Here is a 25,797-nt window from a genome sequence, read left to right as displayed (position 1 = left end):
CACTTTTTATGTATTTATTTCTTTTTGTTATTTAAGTACAGTTAATATACGAGGTTTTATTCATTTCAGATGCTCAACCATGAGCCCAAAGTTCTGTACCTTACATGACGCTCACCATGAACCATGCGGTCGCCATCAGGCACCAGACAACATTATTACAATATTGACTATCTTCCTTATGTTGTGCTTTTTGTCTCTGTGACTTTTTTATTTTATAACTGAGAGTTTGTGCCTCTTAATACCCTTCACCCCTTCCGCCCATCCCCCCACGCCTCTGCTCGAACCCTCCACTTGGTTCTCTGTATTTATGATTCTGTTTCTGTTTCTCAGTGCTGTTTGTGTGTGGATTGTGCCATTGGAACTGAAATAGCTCCAATATGAATGAAAGGCTTTCTGTTACTAACTCAAGCAAACAATTCTGTTCTCCCTTTAAAGTCTAACAAAAACCAGCATAACTTCACCTAGTACAGGATAGAGAAGGAACGAGATAGAATTAGATTGGGAGTCACTAGTGTTTTGTAGAAAGATGAACAAAGTCAAACGAAATGACAGCACACCCCAATGATAAAAGACTTCCTGCTGGGTACTTAGGGGGATGTAAGTGAGTTCCAAATAACCAGAAGAGCATCATTTCATAAGTGAAGTACTTAAAATTGCACCAGTGAATGTGAAGATGTGAGGTTCTAAAATAAAACGACTCAAGTGTTTTCATAGGATTCCACAAACAGCTGCCGCATAATGGCCCATCGAGCTCAGCATAAGACAGAAATATCCAGCAGCCAAAAAAATACTCTTGTCTGTGCAGAAAAGTAAACATTTTATAGCAAAAATAAATCACACAAATAAATAAATTTGGCACTTATAGAAAACACGTGATTTTTATGTAATTCACACTTATAAAGAGAGATTGGAACATTTGGAAAATGATATAGCATTGGGATATTTCAATACATCGTTTAACATAAATGTGCTGATTTTAACATGATTTTTCTGAAACATGATTTTTTGTCTTTTGTTTCACAAACCTTGTTTCCCAACTGAAGTCACAAACTCTGTGCAAACACCTGTTATGGCTCAGGGATGCTGTCGTCTACCTAGGTCTCAGCTAGGGACAGTTCGGCTCCCTACCCTTCAAGGACAGCTAGCAGTGTCTGGGGACATTTCTGAATGGTCGTAACCCGTGGCAGAGGCAGGGGAGGGCCTCTAGCATCTAGTGGGTGGAGACCGTCATGCTGCAAAGCATCCCAGAGAGCACAGGACGGCCCCCGGAGACCCCAAATGTCACCAGTGCCACAGCTGAGAAAACCTGATTTAACTAGTTAACTAATCCAAATGGAAGTACGTAAGTTCTTTCAAATTCTTAAAATAGAAACGTGCTCTCTCCTCCGTTACAAGGCCACAACTTACTTCAGATGCCCTCTAAATCACTCGGCAAGCGAAACAGTAAACTTTCTCAGGAAGAGCATTTTAGAGGGGGATGTGGTAATTGAGGAAATAAAACTGTGCCCATTTTCTATCCAATTTTCTGACTCCTATTATCCAGCCACTGAATTCACAGACAGTGGAGTTGTCTTCCCATTAATGTCTGTGGAAACAATCCAGCAAAGCAGCACGAAAGGAACCTTTTGTTCTTCGTCTAAACACCTCCACCCACGAAGCGTCACGCCCCACAGCCCCACTGGCTTCAAAGGAAACCTGTGTGTTTTACAGTCTATGGGCTTCACGAATGATCCTGTGCCGGACTTTCATCTTCCCAAGCGAGCACAGCAGTTTATCCAAGCTTGCATACTAGGATGGCCATGGTGTGGATGTTCTAGAAGGTGGAGCATTTCAGAAATGCTTGGGGCTGGGCATAATGCCCTAGAGCCTTCAGTGCCTCAATCTGGTTATTGGGAAATGGAGGTCAGACTGCTCCCAAGCCAACTTCAGAGAGTGTGAACATTAGGTCTCTAAACATTTTTGTTGTTACCTGATACTTTTTTTCCCCTTAGGGCATGAGTTCTGAGTATGTCGAGGGGTACAAAATTGAAACAGGATCAGACTTAACTCATTGACAACGGATCATAACCAGCCAATCTTCATAAGACCATAAACCAGAAAATTGAAACTAAATTTGAAAGACATACTCCATTTCTTTAAAGAAAGCTGGATTGGTCGTTGACTTACTGTCTCACACACCCACAAACATGAGATCCACGGTCAAAATGGTCACTTGCTATTGTGATGTATGTCTTCAATAGGTGCTTTTAAAGAATAAAAAACAAAACCTCAAAACTAAAACAAAACCCTCAATACTGATCTTTCTTATTTCATAAATTGATAAATTCAGCACGTATTAATTGTTGCTGGGATAATTAAACCCACAGTAAATTTAACACTTGATTTATATTAATAGTTTCAACTCCCCATCTTTCCAAACCTTTTGGGAAAAAAAAAAACCAATTTAAAGATGAACCGTTGCACTCAAGCCCCTGGGTGTCAAACATTCAGTGACTTTTAGAGAATGTCTTTATTCTCAGATAGAACTTCCTAGATAATAGCCATTGAGATATTTTTAGAAAAATATTAGATACTTTTCAGTACAACATATAGCCCCCCCTCAGAGCCGGACTGTCCAGTTAGTCTTAGGAAAATGAGTTAGCTGGCGTTGAGGAAAGGTCAGCACAGATCAAGAGAAAATGCACATCTGAGTCCTTCCATCAGGTTATAGATACAGAGAAGCCAGTTCTAAAATTTATTTCAAAAGACAAAGAAACTGGAGAAGACAAATGTATTCAACAATTTTAAAAAATATTTTATTTATTTATTTGTTGGAGAAAGAGTGTGAGAGAGAGCATGCATGGGCAGAAGAGGGAGAAGTACATGCCTCGCTGAGCAGGAAGCCCAATGCAGAGCTTGATCCCAGGACCTTGGGACTGGGACCGAGCCCAAGGCAGACACTTCACCAACTGAGCCATCCAGGTGCCCTCAAATGTGGGGCTTGAACTTAAGACCCTGAGATCAAGACCTGCGCTGAGATCGAGAATCAAACACTTAACCAACTGAGCTACCCAGGCGCCCTAAAGGACTCAATTTTAACTTTTATCATAAAGCTACCACGATCAAGACAATATGGTACTGGTGAAGGAAGAGACACGTAGATGTGTGAAACAGAGTAGAGAACAAGCAAACAATGGAGGAAACTCCTTCAACAAATGGTGATGGAACACGTGGGTATCTAGATGCAAACAAAATAGGAAACACCACAGGGCATCTGGGTGGCTCAGCCAGTTAAGTGTCTGACTCTTGGTTTTGGTTCAGGTCACAATCTCAGGGTTCTGAGAAGGAGCCCTACATCGGGTTCCAAGGTGAGTGTGGAGTCTGCCTGGGGTTCTCTCTTCCCCCTTCCTGTCCCCTCCACTGCACATGTGTGTGCACACACACTCTCTCAATAAGTGCGTAAAATAAAGGTTGCTTTAAAAAAATGACCTGCAAAATAAACCTTACGCATTATAAAAAATAATTCAACATGGATGATATAATTAATATAAAAGATAAAACTGTCACTTTTCACAAGAAAACAGAAAAAATTGTGACATTGTGTCAGGCAAGGAATGCTTCAATACAACACCAATAGCAAAATTGATAAACGAAAAATAAATTGGAGTCTATTAAATTAAAAACGTTTGCTCCGCGAGAGACACAGTTAATGAAATGAAAAGAGAGTTTAAGACAAAACATTTGCAAATTATGCATGTGACAAAGGACTTGTATTCCAAATATTTAAAGAACTCTCTAAACTCCACAGTAGGAAAACAAATAATCCAATAAAAGAAATGGCAAAAAATTTGAATAGACACTTGACCAATGGATATGCAAACCGTGCACAGATGTTCAACATATCTAGCTATTAGGTAAATGCCAATGAAAATCATAATGAGATAGGATGACACATTGGCATCACAGCAACTTTAAGCAAATGTGTGAATGGATGAGTAAGGGAATGAGTAACAGCCAACAAAGGCTGGTGAGGATACGCGGTGCCTGGAAACCCTGCAGCCTGTGAAGGTGCGGAATGGCACGGCCGCTCTGGAAGATAGTCTGGTAACCGCTAATAAAATCCAACATGCACCTACGCTGTGCCCAGCAATACCACACCTAGGAATAAAATTACGCTCGCACAAACCCTGTACGTGAATATCTATAGCATTTCTGTTCATAGTGGTAAAAAAACAAAAATGGTACAAAAGTTCTCTAGTCATCAGGTGAATGGGCAGACCAAGGTCCCTTGATCGGTGTGATTCCACAACAGAAAAGAATGAACCCCTGATACATTAAAAAGGTGGATGAGTCTCAAAGGCATAGACATGGTGAAAGAATTCATCTCAGAAGCTTTCACATGGTGTGATTTTCCTGTGCAACGTTCTGGTAAAGGAAAAACTCTAGGGACAAAATATGAGCTAGTGGTTGGCAAGCATGGGGGCCGGGGGGATAGAGTCTGTCTGCAGAGAAGCAACGTGGGTGCATTCGGAGGGCGATGGTACTTACAGAAAAATATATGTGTATTAAGACTCATAAAACGTATGTACCCCCAAAAATCAATTTTACTTTACGTAACTTTTTAAAAAACGAAAATGCATGGTAACCAGCTGGTTCATGGGATAGTTTGCGAGCGTGTCTCACTGTGGCGGCTGACAGTTTGGTGGGTACAGAACAGTAAGAGCTGAGTGGAGTTTCCTAAAACGCAAGACAGGAAACACAGAGGGTGTCTCTGCTAATTTAAGCAAGACATACACATACACGGGTCATTCAATATAATATATGTTATGTAATATAATAAATGTTTCAAGTGAAACATCTTTTTAAACCAATTTCACTTCTCTTCAAAATCACGAGATAATGTCGAGACATAAGTCTACGTTGGATGTTAGTATGTATCAGGGTCCTTAACTCCTTTTCTAGAAAAGAGACTCAGCCTTAGGCTTAGAGCACTGACTGATGATAACCTTGAGCTAAAGCTGAGCAGAACTATCTATGGGACACCTTCAGTTTATTACGTGTGCAGGTGGGGAACCCCCGGTTGGCCTGAAGCTTGCAGTTGCCTTGAAATGCTGCACCCGGGCACTGACCTTGGATTCAATCTATTAACCCAACTTTGCTGTGACCGTCACTTGTCTTCAGGGAAACTTGGGACACATTGGGGGTTTCTGGCCTTAGTTGTCTATAGAGACTCACGTAACTGGGGTCTCCAGAGAAGAAAGGCCTGTCATTTGTTCCACCCAGGATGGCATTAAAAAACAAACAGACAAATAAACAAACAAAAAACCTTCATAATGGAAAAACTGAGCTTCTGACCTCAGAGAATTCTCCTAAGCGACAGGCAGTTTTGTGAGATCCGGCAAGCCATCTATCTCCATTTGTAAATATGTTGAATTCTCTTTTGTTTTGTGTCATACTCTGATTTCCCATCATTGGCCAAATAAAATTCTAGTCCTTTGATCATCTGTGTCTTTTTTTCAATCATGCCACTGTCGCCTTGGTAACACACAACAAATAATGACCGTTTTTCCTTCTGAGCTGGAGATAGAAGGTTTCTTGGTAAAACAAATGAATTTAAGTCAAAGAGCAAAGCGAATGCAGTACAAGTGTTGAGTACACAGCAGCCCTGAGGTTGCAGAAACAGAGCTGAGGAGCGTGAGGATGGTGCCTGATGGGATGGGCGTGGCAGAGCAACCCATGTTGCAGACACACGTGTGTGCCTGTCCCACATGTGGACCCTGACCCAGAATTCCTCTGCTTCTCTCCTGGGTTTGATACTTACCATGCCTGGAATCCCAGGCAAATAAATCCTATAGCACTCAACTTTGCCATCAGTAAATCCACGTTAATCATGCTTTTTACCTTATAAGACTACTGAGAGGACTAAACATGAACTTTCATGGGAAACCCGTGGTCAGCTATCTGGTGTCTAGTAGGTGCTGGCCAGAAGAGCTAACCACAGACTGTATTCTCTAGTGTAGAGTACACAAAACAAGATTTGATCTCTTGTTAAGCCAACATTCCTGTCTATTAGCTACTTGGCAACAATTCAGATTAAACCACCATCAATTGGTGGTTTTTAAGTATTTTGATTATTGAGATTTGGGAGTAGTTGAGAATTTTCCCAGAGAACCAATAAACCGAAAGTAAATGTAGTCCTTTGAGAATACACACACACACACACAGCATTTGTAATTGGCTTCTAAATAAAATCCAGGGCAAAACACACTTTTAAATTTACACTGATACCTGAGTTCCATGAATACAGGGTCATTTCACAGCTTTCAGTTCACATAGACTGTGTAATGAGCCCTTGAAACACAGGAATATAGCAGGGAGCTGTCGGCGCCCCCGGCTTTCCTGGAGTAGCCCGGTGAAACCAGCATTCCGTCTCATGTTCTACAACCGTCTGGCTCTTCGCTCCATCTTACCACTGAATTGGCCTCTAAGAAAAGATGGGTCCTCTGCTGGGTCAATTTAAGTGTAACGACCTGCAACTTCTGTCCAAGTGACATGTCAAGAGTCGTCTCTCTTCTCCCTGATCTAAGTGAAAATAAAGGGGGCGAAAATCCACAAGCTCCTTCAGTGGAAGAGATAACAGGTGTGAACCCTCAAAGGACAGGTCATTTGACCCAGTAACCAAAGGCAGAAAGTAGACAAAGGAGATCCAAATGACTCGGCGGGCTGTAGAGTGGGTTCAGGGCCAGAGAGGGCAGCCAACCTGCTGGACAGAGCCCACAAAAGGTTTTAGGTGTGTGATGAGGCAGAGCACGGAGGGTGGAGTCAACAGGGTCTTTCTGGAAACAAAACATGGAACACGTGCACTGGGATAACATCTAAAGCTTAAATGAGAGAAAACAGGTAACTGTTGGAGTTCTTCTCTGAAGATGTTTTGAGGGACAACAAGGAAAATGGAGGTGATTTTAGAATCCCTGGATAAAGACGATGCATTTCCCATATTTAAAAGTGCTGACACTTTTCTGACTACCAGAGGTGAAGTCTGTCCAGTTAACCAGCCCAGCAACAAAGACACACTCCGTTCTGCTCTTTTGTCACCGTCTTCTGTGATGCAAACAGTAGAGGAACCAGTGATTTTAAGAATCCCTCTCATAGGAAGGGGAAAATCCAAGACAGAGCATGAAATATCCAGGAAGACAAGTCAAGGAACAGAAAATAAAAACAAGAACAACAAGACAGAAAAGCTTTGGTTGGGAGGTGCATACAAATTCAAGAAATGAGAGGAAAAAGAAAAAAAAATCAGAGCAGGAGATAAGCGACACAGACTGTCATTGTGGGAGGTACAATGGACCATTGCTAACAATTTCCCAAAAAGAGGGGAATAAATGATCCAAGAGTGAAGCGGGATCATTTCCAAAGTTGGAGGGCAGAGGAATTCAACAGGAAGACACCGCAGGGGAGTTGGCGGGACTCTGTCGCTGAGAGTGTGGGGTCGTTACTACCCGTGCCCTTCCTATTCTCCTGGGACAAACTGCTGAGCTCAGAGACAGGCTTCAGCCAGTCCCCCACCACCAAACCAGCATAGAGAGGGGGCAACAGACACACCGGCATTATGTTAAGCTGAGTTTTGGGGGGTTTTTTTTCAGCCGTTCAGACACGGTGGCTAAAATAGAAATCAGTTTGTAGACTTGAGCTGGTGCTGGAAATACGGGACCGGGACGTGGCACGGAGGCTGGGAGTCAGGACACAGCCGGGCAGGTGGATCGCAGGAGACGCGTGCTGGCAATGGAGAAGCGCCGGGGGAACCGCGGCCGGGGACGAATGGACCTGGGTGAAAGGTGAAGTGTGTTCAGCCGCGTAGGGCAAGAAACAATGAGGTCGGGAGAGAACTGGAGAGCAATGCACGGACAGAAGCTGTAGGAATAAGGAAATTCCAAGAAAGCCAGTCCTTGAAGGGTTACAGAAGTCTAGTGTCTAGAGCATAGTAATCGGTAAGACAAAAAAGGCGGGGGGCAAAGGCCCATTCACAGTAGAGTGAATAAGCAAATAAAATATGGGGTTTTAAAACAATGAAATATTAAAGAACAGTGAAGAGAACCAAGCCCCAGCAGTAGCCAGCCGTGGGCGCGAGGCAAGGGCGTTACTGAACAGTAGGTCAGCGCGGGCCATCACACACGGACAGAGAGTTTAGTTTAGTTTTAAAAACTAAAAAGAAACAGATGAAATTATTTTTATAGACTTTATTTAACTGAATGCAAAACCAGTATAAAGATGATTGAGGTATATCAGATCTTTTCGTGCAGTCTTGCTATCAGTCATTTTAACGTGAACAGCCCTCCTCTGTCCAGATGCTAATTTTTCAACAGGAACTCTTAACCTGTCCTTACATTTTGCAGATAGAGCAGTAGATTCAAACACTCAGGTTGTTCCAAATGTACTTAAACGTGTGTTGTCCATAACTGAGCCAATTACCAGTTTGGGTGAGCAAGGTCCGTGTCAAAGCCCCGTGGCGGTTTGGTGGGACATGGGTGTTCCACAGCTCGGCCTGTCTGCTAGTTACTTGGATGTGTCCACTTTGCAAAAATCCACCTGCACACGGAAAATGTGTGCCTTTTTCTAAATCCATGTTATTCTTCAAATTAAGAAAAAATTTATTGCCTTGGAGTAAAGGCTGAGAGTAAGGAACATGGAATCAGCGACAACTTCCCCTTCCTTCAAGTCTTTCTGCGGTATTTCCCTTCCCAAACATGCGTATTACCTGTTTGAGATCCTCCTAATTATGTATTTTAGAAAAGCTTTCCAGGTTTTTGCTGCGTTCCCGGTCATGAGGTGAATGCGGTCCGTTAACTGGAGTGAGCTCCGAGACCCAGAGCTCTGCCCCGCGCTGACTCCCTTGATGAAGCAGCCGGGGCAGACCGCAACGAGCCCGTGGCTTCACGATGGTTTCCATTAGTCCACCTGGTTAAGAGACTTTGGCGAGAGTAGTAGCTGCTATCATTCCCTGGTTTTGTGTTTTTCTTCGGAATCCGTGTACTTAATCCCTACAACCGCCCGGTGGCTGGTTACTGTCCTCACCCAGTCGCCCTCACGCTGAATGGAGACACGGGAATGTCGTGTTAAGGGTCACCCATCCCGGCAGCGGCAGAGCCTCTAGGAGTGGGACCCACGCGCTCAATCCAGGCACGCTCAGTCCCTCCGTGAAGCATGTGCTGCGTTTGTTTGTGGGAACGGAGGGTTGGAGCAGAGCACTGCGGTCCAAAACGTGCGTTGACGTAGGCACAGCCACTCAGTCTCTGCGAATCTGTTCCTGCAGGGATGACAGAAGCGCGTAAGAGCAGAACCGGCCCCGCTCTCCTCGCCTTCACCTCGCTGCTCACCTGTCCCGCCCGTAAAGCCAGCAGCTGGTGTGGTCGCCCTGCACTGCGCCGGGCAGGTGCGCGGCCAGCGGCCAGCACCCTCAGCTGTCCCTCCCACACCCGTCCCCCGTGTGTCCTCGACTGGTCTTCCCCCTGCGCCCTCCGCATCACCACTGGCTTTGCTCTGGCCCAGAATCTACTTCCTTCGATCTCGCATGGCCCCACTCCTATTTTCTACCCAAGAAGGCGGCTGTCCACTCCGTTATTGAACATACATTGCTGGGGACTTGGGGTGTGTTTTCAGAATAGAAACACAGAATCCTCAGTACATGTCCTCCAACAGAAAACCCCGATGCCCTCTGTACCCACCCCCTCAGAGGATGCCTAAAAGCTGGGGCTTCCAGTGTGTGCATTTCCTGGGCTGGCCCACAGGTCTCAGGTCGAGGCTATGACGGACAGAACTCAACATGACAATGATGAGTAATAATACTTTTAGATAATACTTTTAGATAATGCTCAATCATGAGAGCCTGGATCATCTCAGTAATTTTCGGGTATGTGCTTGTCTCACCCACTCAGGGCGAGGAGGGGTTTTCGTGTGTGTGGAAGACAAGTAGGCCTCGGCTCCGACACGGGTTTATTACAGCTCATAAACCCGCACTGTCTTTCTGACGGAGCCTGGGCAAACAGTAAGTCGTAGGCGCTCAGCCTTTGCTTCTCTGATTACTGTGCTGTTTGCTCTTTCCGAGAATGAAATCCGCAGGTCGGTGATAGACCCCTGCCAGACTGACATCTTAGGATCGACGGCCCGCTTTCGTCATATCTGTGAGGTACGTGTACTTTCCATGAATATCGGAGCTGTTCTTGGTGAACCATGAAGACGGGAAGGCAAAGTCCACCTGACATTGCTTTTCCTCATGCTTCCAACAGACTCGGGGATAGCAGTGTTAAAACCCCCGTCTTGGGAATGGGACTGCTAACCGCTAACTGCTCCACTGATGGAGCTGGAGCTGTGGGCTGAGTCCCCAGAAATACGTTGCTCTCTGTCACGTCTGTTTTTAAAACCTCCTTTCATAATGTGGACTCTCTGGAAGTGAGCGGGTAAACATTTTTCTTTTTCAGGAGATAAGAATTTAAAACTTCAGACATCCTACCACACCCATCCCAAAGAAGAAGTGATTCACCGTACTAAGAGGACGGTTACAATCCCTAAGCTCACCTCTGCTTCTGAATTCCATACTTGTGTCTTAACTACCTCCACTCCCTGCATTTGGGATTCTCTTTTTAAAACATCTCCCACGGGTGGTGACGTTCACCAGATTTATCGTGTTGACCATTTCACAATACATATGAACGCAGGTCATTCGTGACTTTGGACACCTGAAACCAACAAAAAGTACATGTCAAGGACAGCTCAGTAAAGAAAGAAAATGTTTTAAACAATTGTATCTTGACATATGCACGTAAATGAAATAAGCGGCTACTTCACCATGGTCAGAACCATTTCATGATTTAGACAGTTCGGATTTTGAACTGGCTCTTGGGGAAGAAATGTGTAACATGTGTTCATCTCCAAGACATCATGCTATCCCTCCTCTGTATGTCATTTCGTCAGGCCTCAGGTTGTCAAGCAGTCCCTGTTGGCTCGTAATCCACGCCGACCCATTGGAGGGAAGGCTACATGGTTGAGTGTGAGTCAGGAGATGTCATAAGCTGAGGTCTTTGGGGTGAGGAACCTGCCGCCAGTGACCGTGGAAGCATGACAGAAGACAGCACATCAAGCAGTAGGGGTACTCTGATCATCCCCCAACCCCATGGGTCTCAATCCCTTGGCTATACAGGAGACTCCCCTGGGCTATTTTAACAAGAATTAACACATTTCTTTCAAATCTTTTTTCTTTTTTTTTTTTTTTTTTAAGATTATAAGACAGAGAGAGAGGGGGAAGCAGGCCCCCTGCTGAACAGAGAACCTGATGCGGGGCTTGATCCCAGGACCCTGAGATCATGACCGGAGCCGAAGACAGAGGCTTTAACCCACTGAGCCACCCAGGTGCCCGAAGACTTACCACATTAATGCCAGGACCCCACTTCCAGAGTTTCTGGCTGAACTGGTCTACACTGTGGCCTGGGCTTCGGGAATATTAAAGGGCCCCTGTCCCCCAACGTTTCAAGTGTGCAGCCAGGGGGGTGGGAACCGTCCCTGCTTGTCACACCACCCTGGAAGATCCGGGTGTTGCCTCCCACGCTTCCTCCCTGGTTGACTCCTACAGGATCCTTGAGAAGGAGTCAAGGCAAACCATGTCTTCTTCTTTTCACCACAGTGGGAAACGTGGCCCTAGAGACTCTGGGTTTTGCAGCAGATATACCCAAAGCAGAGGCTGGCGGTCAAGGAGCAGGACTCAAGACCATGATACATGTGAGCACGGACTACGTAGGAGACGTCACCTTCAGCCCTAGTCACAAGTTAGCTGTCTGGTAGTCAGGAAGACAAGCTCCCTTTTATCCTTTAAGGCCCATTTTTGTCATTTCTGTTTTTATTTTTCTACACATTTGTTATCATTAACCCCAGGTCCATTAAAGTAAGGGACAATGGAGAAGACATGAGGCCCTCAGAGCAAATCCTTGCCGTTGTGTTCTGCGTTGCTGCACCTCTGCCCTAGACGAATACATTAGCGTTCCAGCAAAATAGCTTTAGCAGAAATTAATTCAGAGCAAATATATGGGCGCTCTTCAAAGAGTGTCATCATTCTGGATGTTTTGCTGTTGTTGAAATGCCTTCTAAGTACCTACGTTAATAGTTATAAAGAGAGTTGTCTAATAATGTGCCACATGAATGTCATTGTCACCTCCTTTGAGAGTTAAAAATAGTAGTGTCAATCCATTTGTGATTCAAAAATCACAACCTGTTCGCTTCAGTGTGCCCTGTCTCTGGTATGTGGGTGACATATCTGACCCACTGTTGGAGGGTCTGCCCTGCAGTCTCAGTTGTACAGAGCATGGATTTGCCAATCCCACCACGTGAATTTTCCTCATTTCTTTTGTCCATAGTTTGTGCTGCTTAGAATTCCATTTTTTAAGTGGAAACTATTTTTTTTTAAAGATTTTATTTGGGGTGCCTGGGTAGCTCAGTGGGTTAAAGCCTCTGCCTTCGGCTCAGGTCATGATCTCAGGGTCCTGGGATCGAGCCCGCTTCCTCCTCTCTCTCTGCCTGTCTCTCTGCCTACTTGTGATCTCTCTGTCAAATAAATAAAATCTTTAAACAAACAAACAAACAAACAAACAAACAAACAAATAAAAGATTATATTTGTCTGTCAGAGAGAGAGAGAGTCAGAGGGGGAGAGAGAGAGCACAGGTAGGGGGGCAGCGGCAGAGGGAGATGCAGGTTCCTTGATGATGCAGGACTCGATCCCAGGACCCTAGGATCCTGACCTGAGCTGAAGGCAGACACTTAACCAACTGAATCACCCAGGTGTCCCTGAAACTTTTTTTATTTTTTTAAAAGATTTTATTTATTTATTTGACAGAGATCACAAGTGCGAAGAGAGGCAGGCAGAGAGAGAGGAGGAAGCAGGCTCGATCCCAGGACCCTGAGATCATGACCTGAGCCGAAGGCAGAGGCTTTAACCCGCTGAGCCACCCAGGCGCCCCATGAAACTCTTTTTTAACTTGAAGTATAATCAAAAATGTGCTTTTAATCCCCTTTACTTATTTCACGCATTTCCCCGCCCACCTCCCCGCTGGGACCCCCAGTTCATTCTTTGTATTTAAGAGCACATTTTCTGTTTGTCTCTTTTTCAGTTGTTCATTTGTTTTTAAAGAGAGAAGAGAGACCATGAGAGAGTGTGAGTAGGGTGGGGAGGGCAGAGCAAGAGGGAGAGAGAACATCTTAAGCAGGCTCCGTGCCCCGTGCAGAGCCTTACATGGAGCTCGGTCTCACGACCCAGACACCATAACCTGAGCCGAAAGCAGAGTTTATCTAACTGAATCACCCAGGAACCCCCATGTGTTTCATTTTTTAAAAATTCTACATGTGAATGAAACCATGTGGTGATTGACTTTCTATGACTTGTTTCACTTAGCATTATGCCTTCTAGACCCATCCAGGTGGTTGCAAATGGCAAGATTTCACTCTTTTCAATGGCTGAGTAATAGCCCTCTGTGTGTGTGTGTGTGTGTGTGTGTGTGTGCGCGCGCGTGCATGGGTGTGCCACATCTTCCTTATGCATTCATTTATCAGTGGACACTTGGGCTGCTTCCAGAATTTGTCTGTTGTAAATAATGCTGTAATAAACATAGGGGCGCATGTATCTTTTCTCATTAGTATTTTCATTTCCTAAATACCCAATAGTGGAATTAATGGATCATGTGGTATTCCAAGTTTTAATTTTTTGAGGAACCTCCGTACTGTTTTCCACAGTGGCTGCACCAGTTTGCATTCCCACTGACAGAGCACAAGGATTCCCTTTTCCCCACATCCTCACCAACACTGGTTGTTTCTTGTCATTTTGATTTTAGTCGTTCAGAGAGGTGTGAGGTGGTATCTCGCTGTGGTTGTGATTTGCATTTCCCTGAGGCTGAGTGACATTGATCATCTTCTCATATGTCTGTAGGCCATCTGGATATCTTCTTTGGAAAGATGTCTATTCAAATCCCCTGCCCATGTTTAATTAGATTTGTTTCTGTTTTGGTGTTGAGTTGTATAAGGTTTTGGGTTTTCTCTTATATATTTTGGATACTAATCCCTTATCAGATGTATCATTTGCAAAGATCTTCATTCACTGAGTTGCTTTGTCCTTTTGTTGAGGGTTCCCTTCGCTATGCAAAAGATTTTTTATTTTGGTGTAGTCCCAATGGTTCATTTTTGCTTTTGTTTCCCTTATCTGAGAAGACATTTGCAAAAATGTTTCTACTGTTGATGTCAGAGAAATTACTGCCTGAGTTTCCTTCCAGGTTCCAGGTCTCACCTTTAGGTCTTTAAACCATTTTGAGTTTATTTTTGTGTATGCTGGTCCAGTGTCAGTCTTCTGCATGTAGATCTCCTGTGTTCCCAGCACCATTTGTTGAAGACCCTGTCTCTTTCCCATTGTATATTCTTGTCTCTCTTGCCATAAATTAATTGGAAAGCATTCGTTTTCTATTCTGGTCCATTGATCCGTGTGTCTGTTTCTGTGCCTGTACCAGATTGTGTCAATGATCACAGCTTTGTGGTGTATCTTGAGACCAGATTTGTTCTTTTCCAAGATTGTTTTGGCCACTTAGGTTCCTTTTTGGTTCCATACCAATTTTAGGTTTATTTGTTCCAGTTCTATGAGAAATGTTGGTATTTGTTAGTAGTTGTATTAAATCTGTAGATTGCTTTGGGCAATATGGGAATTTTAATAACACTGGTTTTTCTAATCCATGAGCCTGGAATATCTTTCCATTTGTTTGTGTCATCTTCAATTTCTTTCACCAATATCTTATAGTTTTCGGAATTCAGGTCTTCTACCTCCTTGGTTAAGTTTATTCCTAGGTATTTTATTCTTTTGGGTGCAATTTTTAATGGGATTGCTTTCTTCACTTCTCTTCCTGCTACTTCATTAATCATAGGAACACAACAAGTTTCTGCATATTCATTTTGTGTATTTTATAATATTTTATATCATGTATCTATAAGAACTACTGGGTGATTTGGAGTTGGTTCTTTATCCTGTGTGAGCCGAAGTTCCCACCCCTATAAAGAGTGGAAAATAATATATATTCCAAAGATTGTTGCACAGATTAAGTGAGTTCATGGATGTCAAAGTCTCCAGCGACCACTGCGGCTGCCATCCGTGCTCAGTAAATGCGATTTGAAAGCACTGAGTCAGGGCCCAGATCGATTCAGAAAGCTGATTCAGGATGATCAGCATTTGTGTTTGCCATGTGTATTTTGCCCTGTTGTAAATGAATTTATAAATCTGCTTCAGAAATGTGTCCTGGCTTCCCGATGATGTGACCCTCGCTCGCGGTTTACGTGGTCCTGCTACCTGTATTTGGCTTCTAACAGTCAGTTCCTCTCGCGCTGCTCTCTTTGGACGTGTCACCTCCAGACCTCACAGCACGGTGGCCGAGGCCCATTAGGGCTCCTGAAAGTCCTCCATGCTGCACGAAAGGCCCAATGCTGTCGCTTTCATTTCAGAGCAAAGAAAACCTTTGCTATGGTAGTCATTAGCAATTGGGCCTCTGATGACAAAGATCAAAAGTTTACCCCAAAACAGCTGTGCTCTCTAGAATTCTCCACCCAGCTGTCCCAGAGGGTATTTTTAGCAGGACACTCTCTAAACACAGGAGGCAGAGTCAAAAGATAGCTCAGAGATAATATTGTTTGGGAGGTGTCAGGAAAGGAGCTAGGCTTTTTCTTTTTAATTTTTGTTTTCTGCCAGGAAGGAACCCTAAGGCAGCTGAAAAGCGTACTTCACTTCCATAAGAAAGCGCCGAGATACACTTGTGCAAACGAAGACTGTGCCGATATCTTCTGACTCTCATGTGTGACCCAAGTTCAAAACAGGACTGTGATCTTTTCTGGTGAAAGAAAAAAAAATGACCATAAAATTACTATCTCATAACAAGAAGTATTTATTGCTTAGCCGGTGTCTGACACTCCTATGAATCGTGCAAAAAAGAAAAAAAATCCTTTGTTTGTAAAACGCAAAACAAAAGGAACAACACTTCAGTGACTGGCTGTAACCTAGAGGTGTGATCGCAAGAGCTGAGAACACGATCAGGCACTGAGTTTTGTGGGGAAGTATTTCGAGTGGCAGATAGAGTTAGCTCCGCGTGTGACAGAATCCTGGAACAGCAGAGCCAACACCGCACCTCTACGGCCCCAACCCCCCTCCTCTGCCCTGTGAGGACGTGGATTCTGCAGGTGTGTCATACGCAGACCCAAGATTCACCGCTACCCACGCCAGGTGACACACCGTGAGGCTTGAGTAGAAAGAAGTGGCTCCCAAGGTGGGGCCTGGAATTCCTCTGACATTCCAGGAGCTGGCCCAGGCCCCCTCCAAACATTCCAGGCTGACCAAGCCTCTGCTGGGATCTCTGCGTCTTTGTCTCTTCCCATGAGGCTTAAAAAAAATCATGCTCTCGCTGGTATCATTCAGTTTCACAGGATTAGAAGTTGCCTGTTTGCCGATGGGTCCCCAAGGTACGTCTCTGGTCAAGACTTTCTGTCCAGAAACCATGAGTCCACCTGTCGACCGGTCCCTCCATATAGAATCATACCAATGTCACAAATTTCTGCCCAGAAGCAGACTTCTCTCTTCCCGCCCGTGGGATCTCGCCCCGTGAGTTCTCCCAGCCCCAGGCAGAGGCAGCCAGCCTAGCAAGTCCTGGGTCTCCCCGCTCCCACCCACTTTCCTTCCCGCTTAAGTGCTGTTTCCTTCGCTGGCTTCTCGCAGCCAACACCTCGGGCAAGGCCATCGCTAAGCCTCGGTTTCACTACCGTCCTGACGTCTAACTTCCCGCCTGCTTCTGCTGAGGCTTCTCTCCAGTGCCTTCTCCGCTATCAGTCGGAACCTGTCAAGCCTATCTCGGCACTGCTCTGTGCACGACTTTACAGACATTCCCATTTCAGAGAAAAAGACAAATTCCTTTCCAGCCTCACCAGGCCCGCTCCACACAGGCTCCCCTGGCCCTTCTGACCTCTCCTCCCGTGGCCCCACGCCAGCGCTCCGTCCCCCGAACACCCCTGGCCCTCTGCCAGCACCGGGCCGGCACCTGCTCCCCGGCTGCTCCCCGACCCCATTCAACACAACACACGCGCCATGCGTGACACGCAGTGCTCACTCAGAGGCCACCCGCTCTCTGTCACTTGCCACTCCTGTGTCACTAGACTGTCGGGGCTCACTCCTGCTTCGGACGCGGACGTTCTGTGCCTCCTCCTGCTTTTATCTTCTCTCCTAAGGACATGTGACTGTCACATACACTGTGTGTTCCACACGCGACTGTCTCGTACACCGTGTGTTTCACACGCGTGTGTTTCACACCGTGTGTTTCACACGCGACTGTCACGTACACTGTGTTTTACGTGGGCGACTCGCTGTCGTCTCCCTCCCTGGAAGAGAAGTTCCTGGGCAGGAAGTTTTGTCTGGTTCCTCCCTCATTACATCTCCCCAAACTAAACCAAGGGGACACTTAGCAGGCTGCGGGTTGAACCATATCTCACTCTCCCACGTGGGGCTTTAAAGCTGGGTCTTCCGGCGCTGTGGTCCAGAGGGTAAGGCACAGGACTGTGGGTTTACCACACCAGGACAGCAGATCAAGGGAGTATAATCAGCTAAATGGATGAACAAAGAAACAACAACGTTAAGTCACATTTGTATCCTCTGCTGTGATGGGTTAACTCAGGAGCCTGTGGAGACTACATATTGCTTTTCAGGTACGAGTGGCGACTGGCTGTGATTCAAGAACATCCGGAGCTTCCACGAGGGGGACCCTCTTAGATGTAAGTCGAGTGAGTGGAGAGGGGAAGGGTGCGTTCCAGGCGTTGGGGAGGGGAGAGGAGGAGGAGTTAGTTGTTTCCGGGACAGAAGTTCCAGTTACGCAAGAGGAGGAGTGAGCGCCAGCGATCTGGGGTACAGCGCCGGATTCTAGTGGAAAACACTGTATGAGATACGGAGATCTGTTAACAAGGTGCATCTCCTGTTCTCTGCTCTTACCACAAGAAACGCAGAATGTGTCTGACCATCCCTCAGAGGCGGGGGGTCTGGGGGGGCCTATGAACGCATGGCGGCGGCCCTTCCGCCTCTCACAGCCTCCCCATGAAGCAAAGTGGCGCCGTGGACTTGCTCACCGTCAAGAGCTCTGTGCTGCAGCGGCTCCTCACATGGCTGGAGGCAGGGCATGGGCATCCCGCCCGGCGTCTCTGGTCTCTGGGCAGCGGCGAACCTCGAGCACTGGCCGCCTGCCCTGGAGGTCAGGACACCCCCCTCGGGTGGACGGTCCCTTCCACACGATTCCTCCTCCCGTTTCTCCTGGAGCAGAAGGTCAAGTCTAATGCAACTGTGTGGGGAAGTCCTCACACAGCACGGCGGGGTCCTCCCGGACTATTGCCCACTCACGGGCAAGAGCCAGGTCATAACGTCGCCAACGCCCACCAGGTTCTATCCTGTGGGGACGGAAGTCGGCGTCCCAGGGACGAGCGCTCACTGGAAAGAAGGCCCCTGGAGGTCCCACTTTGAGAGCTGTGAGTGTGACATGCATTTTGCACGAACTAAAACTGACTGTTGACGGAAGGCAACATGTGACACTTGCAGAGTCCACGATTTTACAGCAGCTCCTCGCTTACTACATGCAATCAAAGCTGATGTGCCCCCCCACCCTCCCGGGTAAGCCCATGAGGACGAGGCAGGGGAGCCGACCTCACCAACGTGTCGGTCAGCCTCACTCGGAGTCTCCCGTCCCGGGGCTGTATTGTTAGTCATCCTGTCAATAGCATATTGATGAAGAGGAAAAGCTCAATTCATCTTCCTGTCTTCTTTTCTGTTTAGGCTTCCACTCCGCAGTTCTTCAATGTCCTAGACTCCGTGACAGGACACTTTTTACCAGCCTATTTCCTGTACATCAAAGTCCAAAATATGTCAGATGCTTTCAACAATCTGTCTTCTTTGACATTAGGTAGTTTGGAACATTTGTGTCTATCGCTTTGGACATCAGTGCCTTACTCAGCGGAGAGACGTCTCCAAGTCACCGGGGAGAGGTTAAATGCATCCTTGGCTCTGTTTTGACTCTAATATAATGGCTCTCAGAGGATTTCCCAGGGAAGAGGAGCACTTGACAGAAACTTCAAGTTCTATTTTCCAGCTAACACGTCGCGGAAGCACAAGGACGTTTTTTCTCCTGCGGTCCTCCCAGAATTCCAGAGTCTTCGCAACGCAGCCAAATGAAACCTGGTCTCCTGGAATGAGCCACCGTACCCCCAACGGCAGGAGGACAAAAGTGTGGGTGGGGGCAGCACATCGTTTTCTGGCAGAAGCTTACCGAAATCTCTGGAGGAGGAAGGGCACGATATCCCTCTGCAGACAACTGCAATGCACCCGTGTCAAATTCCAGAAAAGCAGCACCTGAAAGCTTCAGTCTCTGGGTCTCTTCTTGCTCTGGGTCACGTGACAGGGAAGGCATCTCCCGCGCCTTCGTGGTGAAGGGTCCCTTATTCCCACGCCAGCCTCTGCCGCTCTGGCTGGTGCAATCCACAGTGACTACTGGATTCGCATCAAACCACGCGGATGTGAAAATCATTATTAACCCTAGACCTCAAGAGATAAAACGACAATATCAACCACTAACAACATTCACAGCTGTCTATCAAAATGGCTAATTTCCTCCCCATTTTCTCACCAACTTTTGTACTGTCTTCACTTGGAAAACTTTTGTCTTCACTTCTCTGTCTGCTTGTCTTTCTCTTTCCTCTCCAAAGGTCTCCTCCCTTCCACACCATGCCAGACTATCAGTGAACCTAGCCCAGACTTACATTCCCACGCTTCTTTTTTTTTAAGATTTTATGTATTTGTTTGAGGGCGAGCGAGCAACATGGATGGGGGGAAGGGAGAAGAGGGAGAGGGAAAGGAAGGGAGGGAGGAATCCCAGGGAGACTCTGAGCCTCGTGTGCAGCCCAACCTGCGGCTCCATCTCATGACCTTGCGATCACGACCTGAGCCAAACCAAGAGTCAGACGTTCAACGGACTGAACCACCCAGGTACCCTTCACAATGCTTTTTAAAGAAACAGACGCCAGGGGACTGAGATTTGAAAATGTTCCAAGAGTATCTTACAACCTATCATTTTCCTGTTTGTTTACGGTAGTCCTGAAATTCCACTATGAGATGTTTATTTAGGGGCTGAATGCCAACCTCACCACAAACTCATTATCTAAAATACAAGGTACAAACTGTTTGGAGTCTAGGAACACTCTAGATCTGAGGGGGAGACATATGATGGAAGGGAAGGAGATTGTTGATTTTTATGAGTGAGTCTTAATCACTAGATTCATTTACATTGAGTCTTAACGTCTAGACACCCATTGTATAGACAAGCAAACAGAGGGTTAGAAAATTAAAGTAGCTTGTCCTAAATAATAATGTCACAACTACCACATTCTAAACCAGGCCAGTAAGTCTGGGTACCAGGACAACTGCTGAAACCAGTGTTACCCTCTTCAGACTCAGGGCTCACATCGGCGTGATTCAAAGATTCATCCAATTAATTGAAGATCACAGGCACAAAAGCAATTTGCATTCAAGGCAAAATGCATCACCAAAATCACTCAGGCTTTCCTCTTCACATGAGTTGCTTTGGCCTAACTGGGAGGATATATACTGTGGAGAGAGCGAGCTCCTTGGGGCCGTGTATGCTTGAGTTAGATGACGAATTTTTCATTTTTTGTTGTGCGACTATGGAGAAATGACTAATCTTGCTGATAAATGCTGTTCTGGGAATAACATGATTTGAGAATGAAGAATAAAATGAGAATATATACTCTTATTAGAATTCCCAGCATCAAGTATTTACTGAAAAATTAACATAAGAATAATTGTAGAAACAGTCATGCTCAGAAGCCCAAGAGGGAAGACAGGTACTGCTTCCTCGATCTTTCAAGCCTATCCTCATGGCCCGTTTGCAAAGCATGAAACAGGAATCCTCACAAGGATGTGATGACAAGAAGACATTTCTTTTCCACACTGCTCTTGGCTTTCTTTATGTTCCATGTTTTTGCGGCGACTTTTTGCACAATGAAGTTTGAACGGACTCCAAGCCTAATCTAGGGTTTGTTTTTGAAAAGATTTACACCCCAGTCATCCTAGTCGGAGAGCTGTGGGTCTGTGGGTCTGGGCTCCACTTGCTGCTTCAGACGATGGGCAGTGAGCGTGATCGCAGAGAGAAATGTCCCCTGCTGGCTGGTGCCACCGCTCACTGACGAGAAGCAGCGTTTAGACGATGCCTCGTCTCATCTCTTAGGCTTGGAAACACTCTGGGGTGGGTTTTGAACCACAAGATCTGTGGTTTCCCTTGAGAGAGCTCTTGACGGGGGAGCTGGTGGCCACAATCTGGTTACAACAAGACGATGGAGATCCGTGCAATGACAGCCGGTTCCAGGAACTGGAAAAAGGCAGGGCTTCCTTGTTAGGGAAACTGCTTGCCGGTAAGCACACTTTCGGCTCCCTGTGGGTCCCTACAGCTGCCGAACAGGAGGGGAAAGACCTTGAGACCAGGAGTTTGTTGAGAACGCACACGGCAAGGCGAGAGAATGACCCTCTTGGCAAAAGGGTCAAGCGGGCAAGAGTGCCTCGTGGGTTTGCTCCCCAGCTGTCTGAGGTCATCGCCGGAGTTCTAAACCCTGCGCTCCCACGTCTGGCCTTCCGCAGACCTTCTTGCCCGGCTACCGCACTGCGTCTCTGCCCTCCCCCAGATCCTTCCGTGTCTGCCAGCTCCATCCTAAAACATATGTATGACGATCATAGGAAAAATGATCTGCATTTTCCTACACGTTGAAGTTCACTCCTTCTGCGACTCGTAAAGACTTCCACAGTCTCAAAACCACGTCACTTGCCGGCCTTGGCCACCGTTCCCTGTGGCCGTGTGTCTGTGGACGTATGTGCCACTGCTGGGACTCGCCGCTCTGGGGCCTGAGACCCCCTCCTTCATAAGGATGGGCTGCTGGGCCGGCACGTCCTGTCACATAAGCCGCCCCGTCCTGCTGAGCTAAGATACCATTTTTGTCTGATGTTTTATCTCGTGTACACTGGGTGAGATTCCTGGATTTATACGGCCAAAATTATTTGGTTTGCTCTTTGGTTCACCTACTCTTTATCTGTCCCTACGCCAACACCATATTGGGTTGATTCCACTGGCTTTGTAGTATCTGCTGACATCTGACACATAGACTTTTTAAAAAGTGTTCTTGGGACGCCTGGGTGGCTCAGTCGGTTAAGTGTCTGCCTTTGGTTCAGGTCACAGTCTCAGGTCCTGGGATCGAGTCCCGTATTGGGCTCCTTGCTCAGTGGGGAGCCTGCTTCTCCCTCTGCCACTCCCCCTGCCTGTGCTCACTCTCCCTCTCTCTCAGACAAATAAATAAATAAAATCTTTAATAAAAAATATTTTTCTTGGCTGTACTCAAACATTTGCATCTTCATCTGAATTTTTAAGATCATATCATCCAATTTCAAATTGGATAAACTCTTGTCATTTTAATTGTGAATTTTATTGAAAGAAAATTACCAAAATTATTAAAAGAGTTGACTTTATGGTATAGATGATGTTCTTTATTATGATTGGCTTTTAGAAAATGCATTATAATTTCTTTATAAAAGGCCTTATTAATTATTTTACAAAAAGGACATGCCGAAAAAGTAGAATTTTTCGATGTCCCAAAGGTATTTCGGCTTTTAATAGCTTTTATGAGAATAAGGAAGGAATGATAAATGTTAAAAGGAAATATGGATGGACAACTTCTAGGTGACAGAGGTAACTGCAGTCACTTATATCTGAGTCACTTTGTATATCCTCCAAAACTCTGTGCACATTACCAAGAAGGACAGACCACCGCCCCCCCCCCCCACCAAATAGTATGCCTTTAGCAAAATGATGTAATGGAAAACACACACATTGAACAAAAATAATGGGAGAGAGCTGAGACCCAGCATCTCAGCCCCATCAATACCAAGAAACTTCTTTTTCTTTCTTTCTTTTTTTTTGGGGGGGGGGCTTATTTAGTCATTTGAGAGAGACACCGAGTGAGAGAGCACAAGCAGGGGGAACAGTAGAAGAAGAGGGAGAAGCAGGCTCCCCACTAAGCAGGGAGCCCGATGCGGGGCTCGATCACAGGACCCTGGGCTTATGAGCCACACCAGAGTCAGATGCTTACCTGAGTGAGCCAGCCCGGCGCCCCTAGCACCGCTCCGGTGTCTTCTGTTTGCCGGATGCTTTGCGGTCCACGCCAGATGAGGTAGGAGGCGTATTCTGAAACAGGTCCCTCAGAGCCCAGCATGTAAGTGTTCGCTTTCTGAAAAAGGCCGGCCTCGTGTGAGGGCTTGTCTTCACTCAGCGTTCCGTTATTGCTGGTGAGTCCGGATTTATGATTATTGGACACGAGGGAGCACTTGGGTGACTTGGAAAATAACAAAATTAAAGACCATTTTTACTGACCTCTCATACTTAATCACGTCATCAATGGCTTATTTTGTAGCAAAACATTAAAACCAAGTGCCATCTATCTCCCCAAATATAAAGAACACTTCGACGGACAAAATGAAGAGACACGTTGGGCTGCTTCTTCTTATTTCTCCTTCCTTTCACAGACAAGCCTGTTGCATGAAATGAAATGGCGCTCCGGTCCGCACATCCTGACCTAGCCCGATCTCTCCGTCCAGGGATGCTCCCCAAGGACTAAAACTGTTCTCTCCAAGGGCAGTAAAGATCTCCCAATTGGGAAAGTTGGTTCTTATCTTATCTTGGCCTTTATCTTATCTTATCTTATCTTCTCCTAGCCTAGCCTATCTGATCTTGGTGGGTCTTGCTTTATGGGCGGCCTGAGGCTGGCGGGGGCGGAGGGCAAGATGGGTGCTTCCGTTTGGCTCCATCACTCCCCACTGTGAGTAAGCCACTGAAACAGCACCAAGGCTTGAGGTGGACACGTGTCCTCTCACCCTGCAGGGCTCTCGGAAGCCAGAGTGCATGATCAGTGCTCTCTCTTCTGCAGTCAGAGAGGCCCAGGACGATGGCCTGACCCCTTTGCCCAGTAGAGGTTGAGGAGGCCGCCGGGACCACCAGTCGTGTCTCCCTTAGTTCTTTCTTTCGGAGCTGGACGGCCCACAATGCCAGGCCAAGGCCCCTCACGGATGGCTCTACCTCCCACACATCCTGTCTGCCCGTGGGCCCCTCACGTCCTCTGCACAACGGCTGGGTGCGGGCCCCTTCACCAATTCCTTGTTTCCTCTCTCACTGCGACAAACCATCCACAGCAGAGCTGCCAACGCCATCTTACAATAATAAAAGTGACAATAATAGCATCTCTTCCAGTTCACAAATAAATCAGCCGTTTAGTTCCCATCGCCACCAAGATGAACTTTAGCCTCCTTAACCTATCCTCTTGGGAAGCCCTCTCTGACCGTGTCTCCGCATTTCCTCATCAGAGTCAGATGCCCCTGTCACGTGCGGCCTCCCCCACCCCCGACCCCAACACGTAAGCCCTTTGAGAAGGTCCCACCACTTGGTACCATCACTCTCTTTGCCTGCAGGAGTATAAAAATACCAGCATGTAGGTGTTTGCGTGAACGTCAGAAGGTCTGCAGGCTTAACCTCAAAATGCTCGATGGTTGTTGGTCGAATTGATTTAAGACGTTTCGAAAACCTTCAGAATTGTAGCTGTCATCTGAGAAGAATGACAACAGTATTTAACAAGCCCTAAGTGTTAGATTCTACGCTGCTCACTGGTAGAAGACAGAAGATGTGAGAACCGTGACCATTAGGTCTCAACAGTCCCACCTGTACATGAGTAAATGATTTCCAACTGAAGTGCGTAGCTCAATAAAGAGACGCATCTAACATTTACGGAACACGTGATGGGCCAGGCTGAAAGGCATCTCACATATTTTGTTTCCGTGAATCCTCAAGATGATGAAGGTGCCTAGTGTGACTGGCCCCGTGAGAAAGCCCACATGGAAATCCCACATCGTGCAGCTGGGAACCAGAGCATCTAGAGAGGATCACAGAGGAGGCTGCTTCCAAAGCCTGCCCTTGGAGGAGGAGAATATACAGCACACTCTTGAAACGGGCTGTATAGTTCCACGTTGCAAATACCACTCATGGGACTCGCCATGAGGAGGACAGATCCCCCAATTTTGAGTGGATCTAATATATGGACTGAGTCTGGGTGTAGTTGGAAGGAATTCTGATCACCAGGCCCCATAGATAGCTGAGGTCAGTACACATGACCTCCCGGAGCTCAAGGCCACCGGCCTTCAGACTCACGTTCTCAGGCGTCGGGGTTCTGATCTTGGCTCGAGAGTCGAGGTTTCATCATTCTGGGGAGGGGAACCCTCAGGATGACCTCTTACTTTCCTTTTTCCCCAAGGTGTGGAGTTTTGTTTGGGTTTGTTTTCTCTGGTAGTGAGGCACGGGTGTTCTTATGGGGAGAGCAAAGCGTCCCCTTCTTGCTTTCGCAACGTTGGCCAACGGTGTCCGCTCCTTCGTGCGTGCCTGCATTTCCGATTTTCCTTTTCTGTCCTTGGCAGCAAAGACAGGACCTCACGGTGGATCATCACTTTGGCGAGTTGAAGGCTCATGTCTCCCTTCTTGGGCCGTTAGGGAAAATATTAGGACATTTGTATTCCACGTCCTCCTACTCTTATTTTCCCAGATGGCTGACAACTGCAGGTCACCACTGCCCTGCATTCACTGGTTGTCTGTACTGTATTTCCTGCTGTTTCTCAGAAGGATCTAGAAGGC

The sequence above is a fragment of the Mustela nigripes genome, chromosome 15, assembly GCF_022355385.1.
Source record: "Mustela nigripes isolate SB6536 chromosome 15, MUSNIG.SB6536, whole genome shotgun sequence".
NCBI classification, from domain to species: Eukaryota; Metazoa; Chordata; class Mammalia; order Carnivora; family Mustelidae; genus Mustela; species Mustela nigripes.
Note: the sequence above shows the minus strand (reverse complement) of the source record.